General features: G+C 43.7%; 1 non-coding gene across 1 annotated transcript; it reads left to right on the forward strand.

Moving 5' to 3' along the window:
• Window positions 1-17,745: 17,745 nt before the first annotated feature.
• TRNAR-CCU lies at window positions 17,746-17,818 on the forward strand. Its single transcript has one exon. It is a non-coding gene; the product is annotated as a tRNA-Arg (tRNA).
• The last annotated feature ends 9,633 nt before the right edge of the window (window positions 17,819-27,451 follow it).

The following is a 27,451-nucleotide window of genomic DNA, read 5'->3' on the forward strand; positions in this document are numbered from 1 at the left end:
CTAGGCTCTGGTTCTTGGTGCTACAACTAGTGTTCTTTGTGCTCCTGTTACATGCCTTCTGTTTTTTTTCTCGGTGAGATCAAATAAGACACATGGTTGATGCGAATGTGGTGTGCGCACACACGATATCGGAATGAGAGGTACCGGAAAACCATATTCAGCTACAATATTTATGCCATCAACTCTTATCTGATTTTGCACTCCAAATTGTTTCGCCTGGCCTTAGAGCCAGTTGCCGCATGTTCAAGTTGGTGAGCAGGAATGGCCACAGAGCCAGGTTCTCGGAAATAGGAATATGCCAAAAATCCCGTAAGATCCATTAGTAACAAACATTCCGTAACTCTAGCATTATTGGCCTAAAAAAAACTGGTTGAGCTGATTCGGCAAAAAGTGCCGGATGAGGACACCACTGTGCGCTCGCTCACCGCCCAATTCTTTTGGCTAACTCACCTCCCCCCGGAAAAGCATATCGATGCCAACCTTGAATCGTCGCCGTCGCTGACATCAACGCATCCGCGCTCTGTCGTCTGGGCCTCGCCGGCCTCAGCCTCGCCTCCAACACCTTTAACCAGATGGTTCCGCTGTAGTTCTCGCGGTGCGCCTCGCTCGTCTCCAGTGGCGGATCTAGAAATTTTGCTTAGGATGGGGCAACCAAAATTACTTGATGTATGTATGAGCAAGATTTTCTAGTTTTTTCTTATTTCTCACTAAAGTATGTACTATGTGAAATGCTAGGGTGGGGCACACAAGCTGGCTCCGCCACTGCTCGTCTCCCTCAACCTCAGCTCCGACGGCTTCTGGGTCCCGCTACCGGAGCAGCTTGCCGAGCTCAGCAGCTCACCTCGCTCGACCTTAGCAGCGTGTACTGACTGGGTGGTGTGGTGGGCATCGACGTAGCAAAACAGAATTGCCTGTACTAATCATATCTCAGAGTACTTATCATATCTTGAAAATTCTTCCCAAATTTTGATTTGATTTTTTAAATCTCCAATTGATATTATTTCATATTTGTAGAGGTAATCTCGCAAACTCTATAGAGGAGGTGACCACGTGGATCTATCCTCCTTTGGACCAAACACAAAAATGCCTCTCACTAATCTCCTCTTATCCTACCCAATCAAATAATGCTACTCCCCCACTTTCGTGAAACATGTCTGAGATTTGTTAAAGTTTTTAAATATATTTACACACTATTTCAGATACATCTAAATTTTATGTAAATTTCATAGGACGGAGGAAGTAGTCAGGACATCCTTATCCTCTAAATGTACCCTCTGGACCAAACAACCCCTTAATCACTTAGAGAGTTCCAGTGTTTGTATGATGATTAACCTAATCTTTTTACCTGACGGAGATTCGGTTCCTAGAGAAAAAAGAGAATGATGAGAAATATGCCTTTTTATATCGTTGTTTTGCAATGAAGTTTGATGTTTCCAATCTTGAAAGGCCTAGATAGGAGATGTAAAAGGGCAAAAATAACCCCTGTTAAAAATGGCAAGGATAGCCACAGGGGTAGGATCCTTTTTTAAGGTGATTAACCTAATCTTCTTACCTGATGGGGAGCTAGTTTCTCTCGAGAAAAAAGAGGATGATGAGAAATAATGGATTTTTCATACTGTAAAGTTTTAATGTAGCTTAGTTGGAGCTTCCAGTTATAAGGTTTTGTAGTAAGAATTGAAGGAAAATAGTTCTATTTGTTTGCTACCTTTTAATTTGATGTAAATTCTATTCTTAGAGGTTGCTTCCTGGTGATGTTTTGAGACTAATGTTGAATAAAAAACCTTGCTTATATGTTTTCATGTGTAGTGAAAACTGAGGGAATGTTACTTGTCCTCGCAATCAAGGTAGAGAATAGAGATCGCACTTGGTGAAATGTGGCCTTAAGGTCACAAATTAGGTTAGGGTACCATTTTGAGGAGTTTTAGGAATTCACATATCACAGTTGGTGCAAACTGGAGGATAGCATACCGATGAAATGCATGTTTCAAAATTCACAAATTTAGATGAACAGTTGCTTGAGCATTATAAATATTTCAGATGTATTTTGAAGTTTCATGATTATTTTAGGTAAGCTTCATGCATCGGCTCTTAATTTATTTTCCTCCAAGTGAGGCTTCCGCTGTCAGATTTTTCATAACTTTAAGCTAAAAAAATTCACAACTTTAAGCTGAGAAGAAAGATCACTATAATCCCGATAACTACGGCTGAACCATGGATGAAATATGCCCAAATCATAGTGGTAGCATGTCTGGAAAGCTGAGCGCCAATCAAAGAGGGGGCAAAATTAAATGAAGATAATTTTGTGATTTCTTATCTTTATGTTATGTCTCACTAAGCATCATAGCCGCACAAATCCTTGAGGGACAAACAATCTATGTAAAAACTAAAGAGCCAACTTTGTTGGAAAAAACAATCAGTTCAGAAACCATAACCGCGCATGGCCACTTAGTTATTTATATTTACACATGTGTTATATGTGACGATAAAGAATAATAAGGGCCGTACCAGCGTACATGTATTCAACTAGTTTGTCTAAGGAACCAATAAATATTCACCCTCTCATGCAAAGTACGTATGCACATGCATTATTTGTATGTCTGGAGTGCCATGCATGTGAGCATATATATCATCTTTGCACTTCCCTACTCACAAGTATAGTGAGTGACTCTAGGCTCTGGTTCTTGGTGGTTGGTGCCTACAACTAGTGTTCTTTGTGCTCTCCTGTGACATGTCTTCTTTTTGTTGATCGGTGAGCGATCCAAAAGATCACATGGTTGATGCGAATGTGGTGTGCACACACGATATCGGGATGAGAGGTACCGGAAAAATATGTTCTACATCCGCGGTCATGTCATCAACGCTTATTTGATTTTGCACTCCAAGTTGTTCTGGGTGGCCTTAGAGGGTGTTTGGTTCAGTGGCTATATAGCAGATAGCAAGAATAGTCACATTTTTAGTCGTTGCCATATGTTCAATTTCGTGAGCAAGGATAGTCAGGGGATGAGGGGAGCCAGATTCTAGGAATCTATACCTAATAATAAAGAAAATAAGGTTTCTTGTTCGTCCGTTTTTTACTGCCCCTAATTTTCGCCTAAATTACAGCATTGCCACCGCCAAGTCATGGTACCGGTTCGCTCACCTTTTCCCTCCTCTCCTTCGCATCTCTTTGCTCTGCCCGTCGCAGACGGAGCTCACACCCACCCAGGTCGCATGCTAGCTAGAGCCCGACACGCGCGCAGGCGCGCGGCCCTTGGCTCGCAACCAACGGAGCGGCTGCCCCGCGAGAGTGGCCTCCACGGCGGGCGACCTGGAGCTCCCGCGGCAGCGCCCGCCGGCGTGTGTGGCCTCGCCCGACAGAATCCAACGCGGGCTGACTGTCCTGGCAAGCGCTCACCTGCGCGGCCCCTCGCGCTCCTGGTTGCGGTCCGTTGGGCAGCGCTCACGGCAAACACTTGATATGGGGAATCCTCCGACCAGGAACAGCACGGAGAAGGTCAATGGACCTGAATTATCTTATCTGTTCATCCGTTTTGCACAACGACCCTTGGATTCACATGAATTAACAAAGAAAGCAAATAATGGCCTTTTTGTTTGCACGTAGATCTGCTACCACGTACTGACCTACAGCCTGGTTTTGTCTGCGCTTTTTGGTGAACTGAGACTGGTGGGGGCTATTTTTTTTTAGCTGCACCGGTGGGACCTCTTCAATCGTGATGCCGAGGTTTGGCCGGTATGCTTTTACAATGTTGGCTTTATTTAGTCCGTCTCTCCAAAATCATTGCAAATATCCGTGCTGCTACGTCTATGGTGGACGATGTTTGGTTTTGTTGTAATGAGAAGTTGATGCTTTGTCTTTTAGTTCTCTAGCTCTACCACGGTCTAGATTCGTATGTATCTACGCACTAAAATGTATTTACACATATGCAATCTACAAAAATTAAGTCAACTAATTTACAACATTATATAGTAGTTAAGACGCATGCTTAATTATGTATTTAGTGTATTCATTAATAAGAAGTCAAATGTCAATGTTTACGCTTGTGTATATAGTTGGGAGTTCGCCTTGGCGTTGCAGGTGTTAGAGAGGATGATAGAATGATTGAGATAGTTTTGTGACACAACTCAACTGTACCAATGATATCTTACTTTTTATGTCTCTATAGCGTAGTTTTGTTTATCCTCTATTGTAAGGTACGAACATGTTTAATTAGAAATTCGATCAACCTGTGGTTGGATGGTTAGGAGAAGCGTGCACTCTGCACCCACCGTAGTTCAAATCCAGCATTTGACACTTTGGTGTCTCATAAAGGTGGAATATTCTTCAGTGGGAGGCGACGTTCCCGTCGACAATGAGGCGTCTGTGGTGACTTCGTCAATCTCAAGACCCGCCGGATCAATTCTTCAACGCAGTCTCTTGGAGGTGCTCATAGGGGTAGGGTGTGCGTGTGTGCGTTCATAGGGGTGAGTGTGTGCGCGTATGTATGAGCGTCTTTGATTGTACTGTGTTTCGCAAAAAAAAAAAAAAAAATTCGATCAAATCATGAGAGATATTAGAGACGGATTCAAGTTTCCGCTGCAACGCGCGGGCATTTTTCTAGTCTATATCTATCTATACCTAATAATAAAAGCAAAAGAGTTTCTTGTTGGTCCGTTTTTTATTGCCCTCAGTTTTCCTTTAAATTACAAGAGCTGCCACCGCTGAGTAAGAAAATAACGGTTCGCTATTTTTCCTTCCTTCCAGACGATCGAACAAGTTGTCCAAAAGAAAAAGAAAAAAATCACAGGGTTCAAAAAAAAAAAAAAAAGCAGAGCTCGATAGGGTCTTCCCCATCTCCGGCCACCCACCGATCTCCGGCGAGCGGAGCCGCCTCACACATCAAGATGGACGAACGGGACCATCCGCCGCCGATCTATCTCTGCCCCCGAGATCCGGCCCGTCCCGCGGTCGTGCCCATCTGCCTTGACCAGGTCGCCGCCACGACGGGCGAGCGCGGAGGTGGACGTGAAGCTGGGCAGGCGCAGTGAGCGTGGAGGCGTGTAGTCCGGCGCCGTCTCCGCAGACGGTCGGCCCTGTTAGTCGCCGTACTGTTTACCAGGGAGGCTGCCCATGGTCGGCACGACTGTTTGCGCCAGACGCGAAAATTTTGGTGTGCTTCAACTGATACCTCCCGGTCCTCGTTTCTCAATCCCCTGGCGTCGCCTCTCCGGTGGGTCCCCTGCCCACCAGCGCAGGTGCAGCAACAGCTCAACAAGGATCTATCCGGTGGCCGCGTTGTGGGCTTTGATGAAAAGGCGCTCGCGACGGCGGTGATCGATGAGGAACGCGTGTCTGGAGGTGCTGGCGTGGACTGGTGGCCGTGGCAGGAGACGCCGGTCATACATGGAGTGCGGCCTCCAAATTGTAGTCCCTGAGTCAGTCCAGATTTATGAGCCATTTGCAGCGTTGATTGGTTTGCACTGAGTACTGAATAATTCTGGCATTTACGGTGCTTATTTGAAGCTAATAATTTTTACTCCATGTGAGATTGTCGATTGAGTACATACTTATTTTTACCAATTCAACTGTTAAATTGCACTAATTTTTTTTAGCAAGGTGTACTGATATGTAAGTCGATTGACCATTTTTCAATATTTCTTAACCTCTTTGTTGCGTGATTTCTCACTGTATTCTGCTGCAGGAGAAGATATTTTCTTGCTTTCTCTATCCTTTCTATTTTTCTTAAACGGTGCTTCCATTTTTCATACTTCGTATTGTACCAAGTCCAAAAGCAAATCACAAGAACTATTATCATTTTTGTCTGTCAGTTGTTGCCTTCTGTAAATTCCCGGTAATTATCGAAAACCTATATTTGATGGCTGGAGATCTAAGCACGAGCTGGGAAGCCTACCGGACAAGTAAAGAGTACATTGCCATTTGGAAGCGCTGAAGCTAGCTCCTAGCCCTGTCGACGCCGCTCGAGTCTCTCAAAAAGCATTAAGCGGTCTGGCAGCATAATTGAGGATTCACATTTTTATTAACTGCAACGTAAACATGCATTTAATATGTGTAATAAACCAAAAACTAAGTGTGCAATTTTTCTGCAAAAACTATGGAATGGATGGAAGACTGACCCTAATATGTGCATCTCAGTATGTGGGAGAATGATACACAAAAGATTAACCAGACATGAGTGGCAGCTCTAATCTAAGGATGTCACATGTCAAAAATTTCCCAAATTTAAAAGGATTGGGCTATCTAAACACATCATAACGAAATTTAACGGCGTCAACTAGAACATAGTGAGGAGTTATAAACATGTACATAATTCTATCTTATTCACCCTTGGATCATTTTTTCTGCCATGATAATAATATTTTATCAGTATATCTCGTTGCAACCATGGGAAATTTTCTATACACCTAATATTAGAGAAAGGAGGAACGTTCTGCATCATACAATGTTGCATCTTCCGTCATGCACGAACCGATCTCCATGCAAAAAAAGCAGGATCCAGTGATTTTCACAATTATATACTTCATGAGAGAATTCAGGTCAATGATGTTATTGTTTCACTATTATATTGTATGAAAAGCGGGAGTATTTATAATAATGTTATGTGATAACAAGATGCAAGTCAATGAGAGAATGCATGACATTTGGATTTATAAACAACGTTGTCCATTCAATTTTATGCGACGTCGTAGCAACGCACACGGGCATACTTACTAGTATAATTAAAAAAACTGGTTGAATTGGCTCACAAAAACTGGCAGGGGAGCCGGATGAGGACACCACCGTGCGCTCGCTCACCGCCCAATTGTTTTGGCTAACTCACCTCCCCCGGAAAACAGCGATATGCCAACCTTGAATCGTCGCGGTCGCTGACATCAACGCCTACGCGCTCTGCCGTCTGGTCCTCGCCGGCCTCAGCCTCGCCTCCAACACCTTCAACCAGATGGTTCCGCTGCAGCTCTCGCGGCGTCCCTCGATCGTCTCCCTCAACCTCAGCTCCGACGGCTTCTGGGGCCCGCTACCCGCTGCCGGAGTAGCTCGCCGAGCTCAGTAGCTCACCTCGCTCGACCTGAGCAGCAACGACCTTTCTTGGGATGGAGCAGCTGGAGGCCCTCGATCCATCCATGAATATCTTGAACGTACGGATCCGTGCCACCGTGATTTGGTCAACCGTTGCCGCCACCGAGGACAAATCCCCGCCGCCGGCCGATGGACAAATCCCCTATCTCCATTGATCGATACATGCAATCGACGGAACTGATCGGCACGCTGCTCAAGCTGCCTTGGGGAAGGGAGCCTGGGGTTGCCGGGAATCGACGTACTGGTGAAGGGAGAGAGGGGGAGTTGGCGCTGGGCCGTTGACTCGTTGTTGGGCACCCATGTAGAAAAGGAGTTGCTGAAAAAACGGATTTACTTCCCCAGCGTGTACTGTACTAAGCCTACTGACTCGGTGGTGTGGTGGGCATCGACATAGCAAAACAGATTTTCCTGTACTAATCATATCTAGAAAATTCTTCCCAAATTATGATTTGATTTTTTAAATCTCCAATCGATATAATTTCATATTTGCAGTAGTGTGTAGAGGTAATCTCGCAAACTCTATAGAGGAGGTGACCACGTGGATCTGTAGCAGCCGGAAATGGGGAACGGTGGTCCGTTCCGAGTTTCCGATTCATCGGCCCGAAAACGGAGTCGGGAACGATGTCCGGTACGATAGGATTCGGTGATGGAAACGCGTCCCTCGATTCCGATTCCGATTCCGTACACGTCCCAGGTTCGGTGGCCCCAAATCCCCGATTACGACCCAACTGTAATTACTGCCGACCTGGTAAATAAGGAACCCAGCGTCAATTCTTTTCCCTTCCCCAATCGTTCTCCAGACTCCTCGTTCTCAAGAACTCATCGTTGGCTTCAACAGCATGCTCATCAATGGATCTTTCCATTGGCGAAGAGACGATCCCTTTTTCCATGAATTTCTTCCATCATGTATAGGTACTCCTATCCCATGGATTTCTCCCCTCGCAGAGGAGTTGAATCACAAGCTACAAGCTGCACGTAAACGCCTCTGATCCAGATTTAGAAAGTACGGTGATTCCTACTGATTTCGAGTCTGTTTTTTTCCATGTATTTGATCTTAATTTTTGAAGATTCCTCTCCTCTCTTTTTTGGTTGAAGGTACATGGTTAGTTGGCCTATTGGTGAAACCTGAAGACGATTGAAGTGATTACGTCTGGTCACCTTCGTTAATCAGTTTGCTTGTCTGCTACTTTGGTTTGTCAGAATTTCAAATTTTCGTGTTAAGTCAAGTATTTTGTTGAGTACTCTTGCTGTAAACTTTAACTGAATATCCTTTACTACCACTTTCATGCATATAGTTGATCCATGCCCTCTAAAACAATATCGTTTCTGGGGTCATCGTCTCAACTAGTAGATTCGCGATCCTCGAACCGCAGTACCGTACCGGGTTCACCGTACCGAAATTGATGGAATCGTGTCCCCGATGTAAAAAAAATCGATCTTGCGATGTGTACCCCTGTCGCCCCCTTATTTTTGCAGCCTCCGACTCCCATCCCTCGTTCCCAAGAAACATGGCAACTATGATCTGTCCTCCTTTGAACCAAACACAAAAAAGCCTCTCACTAATCACCTCTTATCCTACCCAGTCAAATAATGGTACTCCCCCACTTTCGTGAAAATGTCTGAGATTTGCTGAAGTTTTTAAATATATTTACATACTATTTAGTGTCTATATACATCTAAATTTTATAGGACGGAGGAAGTAGTCAGGACATCTTTATCCTCTAAATGTACCCTCTTGATCAAACAACCCCTTAATCGCTTAAGAGGGTTCCAGTTTTTGTATGATGATTAACCTAATTTTTTTATCGGATTCGGATCCTAGAGAAAAAAAAAAGAGAATGATGAGAAATGTGCCTTTTTTATATCGTTGTTTTGCAATGAAGTTTGATGTTCCCAATCTTGAAAGGCCTAACTAGGGAAACTAGATAGGAGATGTAAAAGGGCAAGAATAACCCCTGTTAAAAATGGCAAGGATAACCAAAGAGCCAAATATTTGTTTGAAAAAAAAGAGGACCACGATAAATAATGGAATTTTCATAATGTAAAATTTGATGTAGCTTAGTTGGAGCTTCCGGTTATTGTAGTAAGAATTGAAGGAAAATAGTTCTATTTGTTTGCTACCTTTCAATTTGATGTAGATTCTATTCTTAGAGGTTGCTTCCTGGTGATGATTTGAGACTAATGTTGAATAAAAAAACCTTGCTTACATGTTTTCATGTGTAGTGAAAACTGAGGGAATGTTACTTGTCCTCGCAATCAAGGTAGAGAATAGAGACCGCACTTGGTGAAATGTGGCCTTAAGGTCACAAATTAGGTTAGGGTACCATTTTGAGGAGTTTTACGAATTCACATATCACAGTTGGTGCAAATTGGAGGATGGCATACCGATGAAATGCATGTTTCAAAATTCACAAATTTAGATGAAATGTTGCTTGAGCATTATAAATATTCCACATGTATTTTGAAGTTTCATAATTATTTTAGGTAAGCTTCATGCATCGGCTCTTAATTTATTTTCCTCTAAGCGATGCTTCCGCTGTCAGAATTTTCATAACTTTAAGCTGAAAATTTTCACAACTTTAAGCTGAGAAGAAAGTTCACTATAATCACGATGACTACGACTGAACCATGGATGAAATATGCCCAAATCATAGTGGTGACATGTCTCGAAAGCCGAGCGCCAAGCAAAGAGGGAGAAAATTAAATGAATATAATTTTGTGATTTCTTATCTTTATGTTATGTCTCACTAAAATTATAGCCGCACAAATCCTTGAGGGACAATCGATTTAAAAACCAAAGAGCCAACTATTTGTTTGAAAAAACAATCTGTTCAGAAACCGTAACCGCACATGACCACTTAGTTATTTATATTTAGATGTGTGCTATACGTGACGATAAAAGATAATAAGAGCCATACCAACCTACATGCATTCAACTAGTTTTTTTTGCGGGTAGTTTGTCTAAGGAACCAATAAATATTCACCCTCTACGTATGCACATGCATTATCATCTTTGCACTTCCCTACTCACAAGTATAGTTAGTGACTCTAGGCTCTGGTTCTTGGTGCCTACAACTAGTGTTCTTTGTGCTCTCCTGTGACATGTCTTCTTTTTGTTGATCGGTGAGCGATCGAAAAGATCACATGGTTGATGCGAATGTGGTGTGCAATGCTGTGCACACACGATGTCGGGATGAGAGGTACCGGAAAAATATATTCTACATGTGTGTTCATGTCATCAACGCTTATTTGATTCTGCACTCCAAGTTGTTCCGTGTGGCCTTAGAGGGCGTTTGGTTCAGTTGCGAGCCTGTGGATAGCAAGAATACTGACATTTTTAGTGGTTGCCACATGTTCATTTTGGAGCGCAAAAATGTTCAGGAGAGCTAGATTCTAGGAATATATTTAAAAAAAGGGTTGAACTGGTCCGGTAAAAAGTGCCGGATGAGGGCACCACCCTGCGCTCGCTCACCGCCCAATTGTTTTGGCTAACTCACCTCCCCCGAAAAAACAGCGAAGCCAACCTTGAATCATCGCCGTCGCTGACATCAACGCCTCCGCGCTCTGCCGTCTGGGCCTCGCCAGCCTCTACCTCGCCAACAACACCTTCAGCCAGATGGTCCCGCTGCAGCTCTTGCGGTGCGCCTCGCTCGTCTCCCTCAACCTCAGATTTCTGGGAGGGAGGCGGCCCTTGGCCCCTACGTGGTTTGGAACCTCCGGAGAGTAATTGCAGAATTTTGTAAGGGAAACTATCAATCCAAATGGGAGTAGGTTTGGTGGAAAGTTGCATTAGCTGTGCTGCGTAGTTGCAGACTTGCAGTATCAGATTTTCCTTGCTGTTTTTATGACCTTGTTGTTCTTCGCTATTTTCTGTCGTTGCATCTTCTTCATGCAAATATCCAGTAGATTTTTCATATCTTTGACTTTGAAGGAGTTAGTTCTAGTGGTACTAGTGCTTAAACTAAAATTGTAGTGGTGCTGATACTATATTTTCCAAACAAGATCGGCAAAATTGGTGCAAGAACCGTGTTCATATATCCGCGAACGATAATAGTTGGTGTCTCATTTTTTATTTCCATAAGACAAATGATAGCATAATAAATTATTATTTTGAAGGATGCACACTTGCAGATATTCTTCTCCAGAAGAAGACCGTATTTTTCTTTGTTTTGCCGTGTCTTTACTTTATAGCGATTTGCATATTTCACTTGCTTCGTAGCATTTTATTTTCGCAGAGACGGTACAAACATGTATATGCTAAGCTGCACAGTAGTATTCATATTTTGCTTGTACTTGAAGCGAAAGAATCTAAATGAATGTTTGAGCAAAAGGGTATTACCTAGGAGGGTTCGTTTTCAGAGTGATTTGCAGCTGCATGGCTTCAGAAGTTCAGAGTGAAAGCAAAGTTTTTAACCTTGTTTTTCTTCGAAAACCCGCAATGGATGTGCGTGTCTTTGTATTAAGTTGACAAGAATGTCATAGAATGGTTACATAACCACACTTGCCTTTCGGCTTACAACACACTCCTACACAACGGCGACAAGCTTGTCTTGCCCAACCTCTACCCAATAAAAGAGAGGAGGCGGGGCACTGAGCCTCAAGAATGTGACACAGCCAACACCAAACAACACTATAGCCCGACAAATCTCCTATGTTTTTCAGACCAACGTACCACTACATGCACCTAGAAGGAGCAAGCGAATGGCCAAACTTGGAAATGAGCCGACAAAAGTGTTGGCGATGGCATACATTGCATTCTGCAGACTCGCACCTTGAGTAGTACCCAACACCGGCGAGACCACCAACTCCGAGTGCTACATTGGGGACACCCCTCGCAACCTAATTAAGCGCACATATTCAATGGTGACTAGCTTCCCCTCAAGGAAGTGAATATCGGGATACATCATCGTCTGCACGTGCTTCGGTTATTTCTTTCCACTTATTTAATTTGTGATAGCCATCGAGCTTGAAGTTTTTCATATATGTATTTTATCATATAGGGTGCTCCACTTAGTTTGCATTATGCCACATTATTTATCCCCATAGCCTACAATTGCAAACAAGTTAAGGAATTTTTTTGTAGAACCTATTCACCCCCCCTCCCTTTTAGGTTACCGGCATTGAACTTTCACCTCCGCCGCTGCCTCTATAAATTGTGGGAAAAATGGCGTAGGTTTTCTAGCGAGATGGGGGCATCTGTAAAAAGGAGGAGCCGAGATGACACTCGAGGCCGAAATGGGGGCCTAGGTGGCGCGCCCTGTTGAGGGAGGGCGCACCACCTTGTCTCTTTCGGGTCTCGTGGCTCCCCTCTTGTGCTTCTTTGGCCCATTGTCTTTCTCTTGATGAAAAAATGATCGGGTATTTTCTCTTTGATTTTTAGGCGTCCAAAAGGTCCCTGAAACAGCATAATACCAAAAAAAAGGTTTTTTGCCTCTCAGAAATTAAATACCAATGAAAATAACTTTGTAGGAAAGTCCCATAAATCAACTAAAAACACATAAAAAATGATAGATCATGGCAAATATCATTCAAAACATATCATATAATTCACTATATTGATAATGTAAAATGCACGTATCAACCCCTCGTAACCTAATTAAACGGCGCCTTCATGAAGCGAAACGACGTGGCTGCGTCGCAAGGTTTACCCTGGTTGCCGGACTAAACCACCTCCGGAGGAAGCATCTGGTAGGCAGCGGAGGAGAGTGAAGCCCACCAAAACCACCGCCGAGGCCACCCAAGACTATATAGAAACGAGACTGAGATGGTCTAATCGAGGTTGCTACATTGCTGCCGCCACCGGAGCAACTCTGGGCACCATCTTCACCACCGGAGGAGGACCACCTTGAGGCCAGCCCTCCGCAAATAGAGAGCCGAGCTGGTGCGACCTAGGGGCAATGCCCTACAAGCACATATGGGCATGCGCGCGCACTGCCAACTCACCCAGGAACCTTGTGAAAGCAAACTTTGGTCCAATCCCTCCTTGATTAGCTTCTTAGAACATTTATATATAGTCTCTCTCTCTTTGTCTCTTTTGACTTATTAAGTCATTTGTTTTATTTATTTTGTATATGCTCTGCTTGTAACTCCTTTTCTCTATTAACATAATATCACACCACGGGAGATATTGGGAAGAATAAATAAAAATAGAACAAATAAAAAGGAGGAAAGAAACGTCTGGATCCCACATGTCACGAGAAAACCCGTGCTAAGAGCATCTCCACTCGCTCTCCCCATACGGCGTCCGCCGCAACCGTTTTAGGGACCGTATGGGGGGAGGGGGTACCTGCGAAATGCAAAATGGGGACTTGCCGGCGCCCAGCCGTGCACCCCATAGGCGCCCCCAATACAATTTCATATATAATTTAAATTTAAACAACAAATAAATTGTGATAATTTATTACAACTTAAACAAATGCTGGACATAATTCAACAAGTTCAACATAGCACACAAATAATTTAGGTTCATGAAACCACACAAATTTAAATGATTAAATCACAATGGCAAACAAATAAATAAACTAGATGTCGCCTTTGAGAATCCAGAAATGCTTCACCAGATCATCTTGCAGTTGGTTATGAGTGTTGGAGTCTTGGATTTCTTGACGCCTAGCGAGAAAAGCAGCGACGGCGGGAGGCACATTGTGATCAACATTTGCAAGAGGACTCAGCCGTTCATATGGTTCAGTGTCAAACACTGAAAATTCCCACTCGCTCTCGATGATCATGTTGTGCAGTATGGCACAAGCAATCATGACCTCCCACATCTGCTATTTGGATCATGTAAGAGCAGGGTATCGGACAATGGCAAAGCGAGCTTGCATCACACCAAATGCCCTCTCCACATCCTTTCTGGCAGCCTCCTACATTTGAGCAAACCAAGCTTTCTTCCCTCCAGGTACAGGGTTCGAGATTGTCTTCATAAATGTTTACCATCTTGGATAGATGCCATCTGCAAGATAGTAGCCCTTGTCATACTGGTCGACATTGATCTCAAACTGCACCGGAGGGGCATTGCCTTAGACAAGCTTCTGCAATACATCGGAGCACTGCAGCACATTGATATCATTGTGTGATCCTGCCATGCCGAAGAACGCATGCCAAATCCACAGGTCCTGGTCAGCCACTGCCTCAAGCACCACACTGCATGCACCCTTGTGTCCCTTATACATGCCCTGGTGTGCAAATGGACAGTTCTTCCATGCCCAATTCATATATCCGATGCTGCCAAGCATCCCAAGAAAACATCTCTCTGCATTTTGTGCCAAAATCAGAGTTGTGTCTGCCGCACTGAGTGTGCGCAGATAGGTCTTTCCAAACACTGCCACAATTGCCATGCAGAATCTATACATGCAATCAATGGCCGTGGACTCTGCCATGCGTAGATAGCCATCCGGTGTATCACCTGCAATTTCATAGGCAAACATTCAAAGAGCCACCGTGCATTTCTGAATTGTCGAGAAACCAAGCTCGCTGACAGCGTCTCTCTTCAGTTTGAAGTAGTCGATCTCCCTCAAATTCTTGACTATCTTCAGGAAGAGCTTCCTTCTCGTCCGGAAACGATGGCGGAATACGGCATCGCCGTGCAATGGATCATCGGCGAAGTAGTCGGCGTAGAGCATGCAGTAGCCTTCCATCTTCTGCCTCGGCTTGCTCTTGCGGCGCCCCGGCGCGGAGCCACCAATGATTAGCTTGTCCTCCTTGGCGATCATGGCCAATAGGGAGATGAGGATCGCTAGATGTTCGTCGTCTGCAGCGGTGTCCCTGGTAGGAGCCGCGACAACGAGCTCCTCGTCCATGAGCGCGACCATGATGTCCTCGTCGCCGAGTCCATCGCCTTGGCAAATAGCCAAACACCTCGCGTGCAAGGTGGGATCGTGGTGGGGATGGAGGTAGTGGTGGTGGCGTGAGCGGGTGAACGGCGATGGTGGGAAGAGCCGGTGAGGTGGCGAGGATTGCGGCGCATTGTATGCAGCAGTGGAGTGGGTTCCTACCGGCGGCAATGGACCGGCGCAACGAGGGGTGGTTGCGGCGGCGACAGTGGTCGCAAGGCAAAGGAGGAAAATATTTGTGCTCTTTTGGTTCCGGTCGCCAACAGGGCTGGCCCGCAGCGTTTGCTCGCCACACCAGAGCCCCCGCTAGCCCCTTGTAGATTGGATTCGACCTGGGGGCGCCGGAAGGAGAGTTGGGGCACGCCGGCGGAAAAACAAATATGAGAGCCGTGGCTGGACGTCCATTTTCGGGTAGCCCCCCCCCCCCCCACACCCCCACCCCCACCACACACACACACGCACACACCCCTAAAAAAAAATCCAGCCCAGCATCTGAGAATCTTCCCCTGGATAAAGAATTGGGCTGGTCAAACATATGCCCCCTTAGGAGTACGGAGCACCAGAGCCTAGCCCAGGATAACTTTATCTAGAAAGCCCAATAATGGTATTCGTTGATGGAGAAGGGGGGACAAAGCCCATAGGCTGGCAGTAAAAAATCATTCAAATTGAGGCCGAAACTGGCTTGCTCTTCCGTGCATCTTATGGAAGATTTTCCCGAAGAAAAAATATTGGAAGAGTTTTGCAGCTTTTTTTGTTCTGCGGAGAAATTTGTGAAACATCATATCATGTATACTATGCTAAAAGAAAATAAAAAATTGTTATGCATGATAGAAGTGACTAATAAGCGAGTACTGAGTAGTGACTATGGCATAAGTGATGGAGTGAACATATTTGTGTTCTTTACGTAAAGCTTTGCATTGAGCTTATAGGTAATGAATGTATAAGTAGAGATAGACAATAGACTATTTCATTACATTTACTTTTATGCTTATATTTTACCTCAAATATATTAATCATAAATATTAGCAGGTACTACCTCTGTTTCTATGAATAAGGTACGAAAGATTTAAGCAAAAATATTTTGATTATACAGTACACAATTGGTACCATTTTATTCGTATTTAAAAACACATTCTAATGATAGCAAATATATACCAATAATTTCTTATACACATAGACAAATCATGAAACGCGTGTGCATATGGAAGGAATGGAGGGAGTAAATTTAAAATATGAATCTATCCACCCGTGTGTTAATGAAACACTGCCCAAATGCAAGATATACACTTTCCTCAACCAAAATAGAGTTCAGGCGACCACCTTCAACAAATGGGTTGGCCAAATTATGACCTTTGTCTTCTTAATTTGCAAGCATGCCTTAGAAACGTCTCTTTATATTTTCTCTTGTTGTAGATTCACCATGCGGCTTTAGGGTATGTCCAAGGATTGGCTTGGCCATGTCCATCTCGACACCTAGCTCGCAATGGGAGGCGGACCACGACATAAAGCATTGGCGGCTCAGCATGTCAAGTGTTTTGATGTCTCATCGGAAAGTAATGGCTTCGCTAATGATGTTTGATACTTGGGAGGTTTGGAATGAAAAAGAAAACGCAAGGTTCTTTTCTTTAACAACGCCTCACCGCTAAAGGTCATTTTTGCGAAAAATCAATACGGAGATGACGCTTTGGAGATCGCCGGGTGGTAAGCAATTTGCCAATATCATGTCGGGACAGTATATTCGATTTGTTATTTTTTTTTAATTGTTCAAACTCGTCTTAATCAGTGGAACGAGACAATGCTTTTGCCTCCGGTTTGGAGAATAGCACAAAGAAGAATGTAAGAGAGGGCCAAAGGGTTGAGAACTGTGCCCTCAATTGGACACCTGTTCCAATCTAAGTGCAATGACCATGTCTTGCAGACAGACATGGACCAAAGACCGCTCACATGCAGACCTGAAAAGCTAGACTACAACAATCTGGATTCAAAAGTACAAACACTGAAACACACAGCTTTATCCCGAGAACTTGATGCACCCCATGTGTTTGGCTACATTGCAGGCATCTTTTGCACCTAAAACTGTGCAAAGCCATGGATGTAGTACCAATCAAGATAGATGCAACTAACTCTACTTGGCCCAAGCATGCCATCTGTCCACTGCAAGGTTGGCAAACATCTTTGTGCTGAAACATTAGGGCTGTCCATTACAGACACAGCTCGTTTGCGACCACCAGTATTCAGGGACCTTCAGAAAAAGAAGAAGATACGTTTCACCAACCTAGCGACACTAATCAGAAGTTCTCCATAACATAGACATTATATTATAAAACGAACGGTGCATGCATCGATATCTGATCTGTTGTTTTATCGGTGCATGATCTCTCGTGCCGCCCACTAAGCTGCAATCGTCGAATGGAATGGGTTATGGGCGTCCACATTGGCGCAGCGTGCTTTAGACAAAAGGAGGGAGCTTTTGTGAGACTGAGACCAGAGGTCGATACATGTTACAGTTGCCTGAAGATGGAGGAACGTGTGGATGCTATCGATACCATCTGAAGTTTTTCCTAACCTGCAGGCTCTGAATGATTGGTGACACTGCGGCGACTAGCACTACGTACATCAAAAAAATTCATGGGTTTATCATGTGGCTGTGAGACAGTTGAGAGTGTGGGTGTTCATGCTGTCCGGTCGACAGTGGCGGAGCACCATATCCGTGACTGGAAGTTTTTTTTGTTTGTACTAAAGGTACTCCAGTATCAATTATCGCCGAAGAGCTAACGCGACACTTCCTGTAAAGTTGGTCCATTTAACTAAAATAACTTTCTCCGAATGATAGCACAAGAAGCGCCTGTAGCTCAGTGGATAGAGCGTCCGTTTCCTAAGCGGAAGGTCGTAGGTTCGACCCCTACCTGGCGCGTCCATTTTTGTGATCATTTTTTTTGTTATCATGCGATAACTTGTTTCCAGAATGTGCACACGGCACACCGGGGATACTACAGATTCCGTTATGGAAACATAATTGCCAGTTTAATTACCGCTACTCCGCAACATGTCTCGTGCATCAGCTCACTCTAGGCTGCCCGACCACAATCCCACGCGTTACTTCAACGTTTGATGGAAATTGAGTTGTCTAATGATGTACCAGACACGTTTAGATGGTGTTTGACTTCATCTTGACTTAATAAATGGGCATGCTAGATTCTGTCCCAGATATATTTGGAGAATGATGGTGCCACTTAAAACTAAGATATTTTCTGATTTCTTCATCGAAAAAGTGCTTTTATCAAAATATAATTTGACAAAGAGATATTGGCATGGCAATTAAAAAATTACAAAGAGGAAGCAATCCAACATTTGTTTATAACAACTCTTTTTTGCAAACCAAATATATGGTGTATAGTGCACATGACGTTTACCCTATCTCCGGCAACTAATATCATGAATTTATTCGAAAATTGGTTAAATAGGATTACTAAGAAAGATAAAAGTTCAAATAGGAGTGGGTGTTTGTGTTTTACTTTGGGTTATATGAAACACACATGATGTCTTTATTTCTATAAATCAAGAGCTCCCTTCTTTTTACGGTCGTTCCCTCTAGCCATGCATCGGATCTCTATTTGGCCCTTTCTACAGCTGGTGGAGGGCAGAGCAGTACCATCCATGGTTACTAGGTGCAACCGTTAGCAAACGGTTGCACTTGATTCCTAAAACTAGTGCAGTTGGCGGCTTGACAACATGATATCATGCTATTAGCTTTACATGTGTCGACCTTCTGTGATACCTTGTCGATCGCTGCTCTGTTTCCTTGTGACCAGATCTGGTTCAAAGTTGGGTTTCTCTTCATCTTCCTCAATCTCCACTCCTTGCGACCAGATCTGGTTCAAAGTCGGGGTTCTCTTCATCTTCCTCAATTTCCACTAATCAGAGATGGGAGAGACAAGGAGAACCACCGTCTCCTTTAATAAGGTTTATAAAAGAGCACATAATCTCTACTAGCAGTTAAGTGGTTTTTATCTTAAACTAATTTGTAGAAAATTTTCTCGGTTGATTGAAATGACTAGAGCTGAAACTCATTGTAGTCTTCTAGTTGCACATGATTTAATTATGTAACAGTATCACATCATGGATAAAAAGGGATGATATGGACAATTGAATGATTAAAAGAATGGTGATGTAAATAGCTTGGATGTAGAGACCATAGACTTGATTAATGAATGTTACTACCTCCATACTGGTTTACAGGGTTTTACACACTTCGAGTAAAAACTTTGACTACAAATTTGATCAACAAAATATAGGATATATATCACAAAAAAATATACTATTAGAAACTTGATTTGAATATGTTTCCAATGTACAAAGAATTTTTTTGTAGCCGTAACAAAATATTCAATTCGGCTCTCGGGTGTATATGCTCCCACCACCCAAAGAACATATTTTTATTGTCAACAGAAAATTTCGCATGTCTATCTCGACGATCTATGTGTGCTCGTACATGTAAGGCAAGAGCAAATGTTTTTACTAAATATAACTTTATTCTAGAAAATCTTCTGAGGGTGGCTCAAATATGCCATCAGATGGCCTACAACAAACATACATGTTGAATGAAACATTTTTTGTTGCCTTACATGTTTGGTTGTACTATCCCCATAACATGGTAGCGATCATAAACCTGTCAGCCTTGCTCAAAGGGGGCGTAAAATTATCTCCATCATGTGTGTCTCCAATATTGTGGACGCGCGAGCACCACATGTACCACACAAAGCTCTTGCTGCATCGTCAGTTGGCCGCCCCGGCGCGTGGCCGACGTCCAGTCCAGGAGCTGCATACCTTGTCGATCGCTGCTCTGTTTCCTCCGCAGCATGAAGCTAGCCATGGACAATCACAATGCCGTCGGCAGCAGCGAAGCCCTATCCTCTGCGTACGCTACGCCGACTGCCGGTCACATCCTTTGTTGGGTTGCGGCTGGCTGATATGGTGGTGCTGGGGCCGGATATAAATCTTTGATCGAGCGCACGCCTTTAGGTAGGCGATAGCTTGCTACGGTGTGGCTTCTCGCAATCGCGAGTAATAAACAATCAAGCCCTACATTCATGCGCTCAGTTACAGTTTAGAATTGCTCTTTTTACTGGCTCGGACTGAATCTGCTTTAGCATATTGATCTCGAAATCATTAGATCTGGAGACGGGCATAAATATCTCTGCCGTGCCTTCGTGATTAAGCTTTTTCCCCCTCAACAAAGCTCGTTCTTTGCGGCGCCTTGGGTCACATTCCATCTTAATCACAGAGAAACTTCAGCGATGTGGTGCCAATGCCACCATGGGATCTACCTTCTTCGGTGCCTGAACCATGTCGACAGCTATAACGTACAGTGTCAGTGTGTGCATTGTAGCTAAGCTTACTTGTCGACATAAAAAAGAAAGGAGCCTAACGATCCTCTCCTCGATTGACTTTAAGTCTTTATCTCGCCATACAGTCTGGTTTACCATTCATAAACATATGCATGCTCTGATTGAGTGTGCATACCAAAAAAAAAAAATCCTCTTTCACAATCGAGTGTTTCTTAATTTGTTAACAATTGTTTTCTTTGGGTTCGTTGATCCACTTGCTTTTAATGTGTATCTTGCACTCCTCGTTTCACATTAGTTTTGCTGATTTAGTACAACTTTATATTAAATTAGCGACAATGATGCTATAAATTACAGCCTATTGACAATGGTATTTACAAGTAAATTAGTAAGTTATTAGCTGGGCATTAATGTTAGTTACATGTATATACATGGTTAACATGCATATATACATGTAAATTACATTACATGTATATCATTGCATAAATAACATATGTATATATTGTAAATTAATGTAGGAATTTGACTTTTGATGAAATAGGAAGACGAAATGAAAAAAGGAAGAATTTTAATTTTAATTTTATGACTAATCGGCTTATAACTAACTGAAAAAAAGAAGTGTAAATGGAGTCTTCCTATTTAAAAAATGTGGGACATTTTATCGGTTACGGCCAAAGACGTGTTTCTAATAAAGAATGCTATTGTTAAAAAGGAAGAATCTACAAGAATGGAAGATGATTCGCCTTGTCCAACACATTTAGGGCTTGTTTATTTCTAGTGTATTTAAGAGGATCAGAGGGTATTATTCGATTCCCGCTTGAATAATTTGTTTAGTTATTCATAATTTTTTTTGGAGCAACCGGCAGGAGCTCTGCCTTTTCATTAAGAAGAGGGAAATTTGGCAAGTTTATAAGGGAAACTGGCCGAAAACCGATACAAACACAACACCGTGTCCGGTTTATAAGGAAACCCAGACAAGAGAAACCAAACACGGCACAATTTTTCTGGGAAAACCGGCGAAAACCCGCACAGCTGGCCACACGACCTGGATAAACCAGGTCTGGAGCGCCGCCGAATGGCACTAGCACGACGGCAACAGCGAGCGCCGCGACTGCCCGGTCCACGTCCCTGGAAAGGAAGTCGAGCGAGAGAGATGGCTAGGCCTTTCAAGCTTCGAGGGGTGAGGCAGGCCGCAATGCAAGCCAGTGGCACTCGCGCACCGACGGAACACGAAAACGTCGACCCAAGCAGCAGTCAGGCATTGCCGGAGGTGGCTCCCAAACATTCCAAAAATGACGCCTCCAAGGAGGTCACGACGTCCGTATACGCCGCCGTCATTCAATCCAGCCGCAGCAAGATTTGGGTTTTCACCCCGGAATGATAGGCGGAGGTGTGTGAGGACTCCATGGCCAACGCCTCCAAGGAGGAGAACGGCGCCCTCGAGCGTCGTCGTTGCCGGCACCGACCGAGTCGGGCAAGACTTTCGTCCGGAGACCTACAGCACCGCCACTGTCAAAGACAGCCCACACCCCGGACGAGCACAAACCACCGCAACAAGGGCGCCGCCCACGCCACGGAGACATGCCCTGCCGCCCACACAGCCAGGGCATATCATCAACACGCCTTGTTCCCGGAGCCGCCGCTCCGGCTTCCACGCACGGTAGGGCGGCTCCTCATGCCAACATACCGCCGTCCCCGGGACGTTGCGGAACAAACGCCCGGTCCTCCAAACGCCGCGCCGCCGTCCATGCGCCATGGCGCACCTCTGCCATGGGCTTGTGATACGCCTCCGACGTATCGATAATTTCTTATGTTCCATGCTACATTATTGATGATATCTACATGTTTTATACACATTATATGTCGTATTTATGCATTTTCCGGCACTAACCTATTAACAAGATGCCGAAGAGCCGCTGATATTTTCCGCTGTTTTTGGTTTCGTAAATCCTAGTAAGGAAATATTCTCGGAATTGGACGAAATCAACGCCCAGGGTCCTATTTTTGCACGAAGCTTCCAGAAGACCGAGGGGGAAAGGAAGTGGGGCCACGAGGCGCCGCCACACGGCGCGGCCCAGGCCTTGGCCGCGCGGCCCTAGCGTGTGGGGCCCTCGTGTGGCCCCCCGCGTTGCCCTTCCGCCTACTTAAAGCCTTCGTCGCGAAACCCCCAGAACCGAGAGCCACGATACGGAAAACCTTCCAGAGACGCCGCCGCCGCCAATCCCATCTCGGGGATTCAGAGATCGCCTCCGCACCCCGGCCGGAGAGGGGGAATCATCTCCTGAGGACTCTTCACCGCCATGATCGCCCTCCGTGAGTGATGAGGAGTAGTTCACCCTCGGACTAAGGGTCCATAGCAATAGCTAGATGGTCGTCTTTCTCCTTATGTGCTTCATTGTTGGATCTTGTGAGCTGCCTAACATGATCAAGATCATCTATCTCAGTAATTCTATATGTTGTGTTTGTCGGGATCCGATGGATAGAGAATACTATGTTATGGTGATTATCAATCTATTACCTATGTGTTGTTTATGATCTTGCATGCTCTCCGTTATTAGTAGAGGCTCTGGCCAAGTTTTTGCTCTTAACTCCAAGAGGGAGTTGATGGCGTGTATTTCACACGTTCGTTGGGCAACCCCAAGAGGAAGGTATGATGCGCACAGCAGCAAGTTTTCCCTCAGAAAGAAACCAAGGTTTATCGAACCAGGAGGAGCCAAGAAGCACGTTGAAGGTTGATGGCGGCGGGATGTAGTGCGGCGCAACACCGGAGATTCCGGCGCCAACGTGGAACCCGCACAACACAACCAAAGTACTTTGCCCCAACGAAACGAGTGAGGTTGTCAATCTCACCTGGCTTGCTCGTAACAAAGGATTAACCGTATTGTGTGGAAGATGATTGTTTGCAGAGAAAACAAGTAAAACAAGTATTGCAGCAGATTTGTATTTCGAGTATTAAAGAATGGACCGGGGTCCACAGTTCACTAGAGGTGTCTCTCCCATAAGATAAAAGCATGTTGGGTGAACAAATTACAGTCGGGCAATTGACAAATAGAGAGGGCATAACAATGCACATACATGACATGATAAGTATAGTGAGATTTAATTGGGCATTACGACAAAGTACATAGACCGCCATCCAAGCTGCATCTATGCCTAAAAAGTCCACCTTCGGAGTTATCATCCGAACCCCTCCAAGTATTAAGTTGCTAAACAAACGGACAATTGCATTAAGTATGGTGCGTAATGTAATCAACAACTACATCCTCGGACATAGCGCCAATGTTTTATCCCTAGTGGCAACAGACACAACACAACCTTAGAACTTTCGTCACTCGTCCCAGTGTCAATGCAGGCATGAACCCACTATCGAGCATAAGTACTCCCTCTTGGAGTTAAAAGTAAAAACTTGGCCAGAGCCTCTACTAGAAACGGAGAGCATGCAAGATCATAAACAACACATGTATAATAACTTGATAATTAACATGACATAGTATTCTCTATCCATCGGATCCCGACAAACACAACATATAGAATTACGGATAGATGATCTTGATCATGTTAGGCAGCTCACAAGATCCAACAATGAAGCACAATGAGGAGAAGACAACCATCTAGCTACTGCTATGGACCCATAGTCCAGGGGTAGACTACTCACTCATCACTCCGGAGCGACCATGGCGGTGTAGAGTCCTCCGGGAGATGATTCCCCTCTCGGCGAGGTGCCGGAGGCGATCTCTCGGATCCCCGAGATGGGATCGGCGGCGACGGCGTCTCGGTAAGGTTTTTCGTATCGTGGCTCTCGGTGTCGGGGGTTTCGTCACGGAGGCTTTAAGTAGGCGGAAGGGCAAGTCAAGAGGCGGCACGGGGGCCCACACCATAGGCCGGCGCGGCCGGGGGTGGGGCCGCGCCGCCCTAGGGTTTGGCCACCCCGTGGCCCTCTTCGTCTCGTCTTCGGACTTACTGGAAGCTTCGTGGAAAAATAGGCCCCTGGGCTTTGATTTCGTCCAATTCCGAGAATATTTCGTTACTAGGATTTACGAAACCAAAAACGACGAGAAAACGAGCAAGCGGCACTTCGGCATCTTGTTAATAGGTTAGTTCCGAGAAAATGCACAAATATGACATAAAGTGTGCATAAAACATGTAGGTATCATCAATAATATGGCATAGAACATAAGAAATTATCGATACGTCGGAGACGTATCAAGCATCCCCAAGCTTAGTTACGCTCGTCCCGAGCGGGTAAAACGATAACAAAGATAATTTCTGAAGTGATATGCCATCATAACCTTGATCATACTATTTGTAAACATATGTAGTGGATGCAGCGATCAAAACAATGGTGATGACATGAGTAAACAAGTGAATCATAAAGCAAAGACTTTTCATGAATAGTACTTCAAGACAAGTATTAATAAGTCTTGCATAAGAGTTAACTCATAAAGCAATAAATCAAAGTAAAGGTATTGAAGCAACACAAAGGAAGATTAAGTTTCAGCGGTTGCTTTCAACTTGTAACATGTATATCTCATGGATAATAGTCAACATAGAGTAATATAACAAGTACAATATGCAAATATGTAGGAATCAATGCACGGTTCACACAAGTGTTTGCTTCTTGAGGTGGAGAGAGATAGGTGAGCTGACTCAACATAAAAGTAAAGAGAATGGTCCTTCAAAGAGGAAAGCATCGATTGCTATATTTGTGCTAGAGCTTTTATTTTGAAAACATGAAACAATTTTGTCAACGGTAGTAATAAAGCATATGAGTTATGTACATTATATCTTACAAGTTGCAAGTCTCATGCATAGTATACTAATAGTGCCCGCACCTTGTCCTAATTAACTTGGACTACCGGATCTTTGCAATGCACATGTTTTGACCAAGTGTCACAATGGGGTACCTCCATGCCGCTCTGTACAAAGGTCTAAGGAGAAAGCTCGCATTTTGGATTTCTCGCTTTTGATTATTCTCAACTTAGACATCCATACCGGGACAACATGGACAACGAGATAATGGACTCCTCTTTTATGCATAAGCATGTGGCAACAATTATTATTCTCATATGAGATTGAGGATATGTGTCCAAACTGAAACTTCCACCATGAATCATGGCTTTAGTTAGCGGCCCAAAGTTCTTCTCTAACAACATGCATGCTCCAACCATGAAGGTGGTAGATCTCTCTTGCTTCAGACAAGACGGACATGCATAGCAACTCACATGATATCCAACAAGGAATAGTTGATGGCGTCCCCGAAACATGGTTATCGCTCAACAAGCAACTTAATAAGAGATAAAGTGCATAAGTACATATTCAATACTACAATAGTTTTTAAGCTATTTGTCCCATGAGCTATATATTGCAAAGGTGAATGATGGAATTTTAAAGGTAGCACTCAAGCAATTTACTTTGGAATGGCGGATAAATACCATGTAGTAGGTAGGTATGGTGGACACAAATGGCATAGTGGTTGGCTCAAGTATTTTGGATGCATGAGAAGTATTCCCTCTCGATACAAGGTTTAGGCTAGCAAGGCTATTTGAAACAAACACAAGGATGAACGGTACATAGCAAAACTCACATAAAAGACATATGGTAAACATTATAAGACTCCATACCGTCTTCCTTGTTGTTCAAAACTCAATACTAGATGTTATCTAGACTCTAGAGAAACCAAATATGCAAACCAAATTAGCAAGCTCTAAGTATTTCTTCATTAATGGGTGCAAGGTATATGATGCAAGAGCTTAAACATGAGCACAACAATTGCCAAGTATCAAATTATCCAAGACATTTTAGAGTTACTACATGTAGCATTTTCCAATTCCAACCATATAACAATTTAACGAAGGAGAAACTTCGCCATGAATACTATGAGTAGAACCTAAGGACATATTTGTCCATATGCAACAGCGGGAGCGTGTCTCTCTCCATAAAGTGAATGCTAGGATCCATTTTATTCAAACAAAACAAAAAACAAAAACAAACCGACGCTCCAAGCAAAGTACATAAGATGTGGCCGAATAAAAATATAGTTTCGGGGAGGAACACTGATAATGTTGTCGATGAAGAAGGGGATGCCTTGGGCATCCCCAAGCTTAGACGCTTGAGTCTTCTTAATATATGCAGGGGTGAACCACCGGGGCATCCCCAAGCTTAGAGCTTTCACTCTCCTTAATCATATTGCATCATACTCCTCTCTTGATCCTTGAAAACTTCCTCCACACCAAACTCGAAACAACTCATTAGAGGGTTAGTGCATAATAAAAATTCACATGTTCAGAGGTGACACAATCATTCTTAACACTTCTGGACATTGCATAAAGCTACTGGACATTAATGGATCAAAGAAATTCATCCAACATAGCAAAAGAGGCAATGCGAAATAAAAGACAGAATCTGTCAAAACAGAACAGTCCGTAAAGATGGATTTTATTAGGCCACCAGACTTGCTCAAACGAAAATGCTCAAATTGAATGAAAGTTGCGTACATATCTGAGGATCACTCACGTAAATTGGCATAATTTTCTGAGTTACCTACAGAGAATTAGACCCAGATTCGTGACAGCAAAGAAATCGTTTCACGCAGTAATCCAAATCTAGTACTTACTTTACTATCAAAGACTTTACTTGGTACAACAAAACACAAAACTAAGATAAGGAGAGGTTGCTACAGTAGTAAACAACTTCCAAGACACAAATATAAAACAAAAATACTGTAGTAAAAACATGGGTTGTCTCCATAAGCGCTTTTCTTTAACGCCTTTCAGCTAGGCGCAGAAAGTGTAACTCAAGTAACATCAAGAGATGAAGCATCAACATCATAATTTGTTCTAATAATAGAATCATAAGGCACCTTCATTCTCTTTCTAGGGAAGTGTTCCATACCTTTCTTGAGAGGAAATTGATATTTAATATTACCTTCCTTCATATCAATAGTAGCACCAACGGTTCGAAGAAAAGGTCTTCCCAATATAATGGGGCAAGATGCATTGCATTCAATATCCAAGACAACAAAATCAACGGGGACAAGGTTATTGTTAACCATAATATGAACATTATCAACTTTCCCCAAAGGTTTCTTTTTAGCATTATCAGCGAGATTAACATCCAAATAACAATTTTTCAATGGTGGCAAGTCAAGCATATCATAGACCTTTTTAGGCATAACAGAAATACTTGCACCAAGATCACATAAA

This window comes from Lolium rigidum, chromosome 3 (assembly GCF_022539505.1).
Source record: "Lolium rigidum isolate FL_2022 chromosome 3, APGP_CSIRO_Lrig_0.1, whole genome shotgun sequence".
In the NCBI taxonomy this organism is placed as follows: domain Eukaryota; kingdom Viridiplantae; phylum Streptophyta; class Magnoliopsida; order Poales; family Poaceae; genus Lolium; species Lolium rigidum.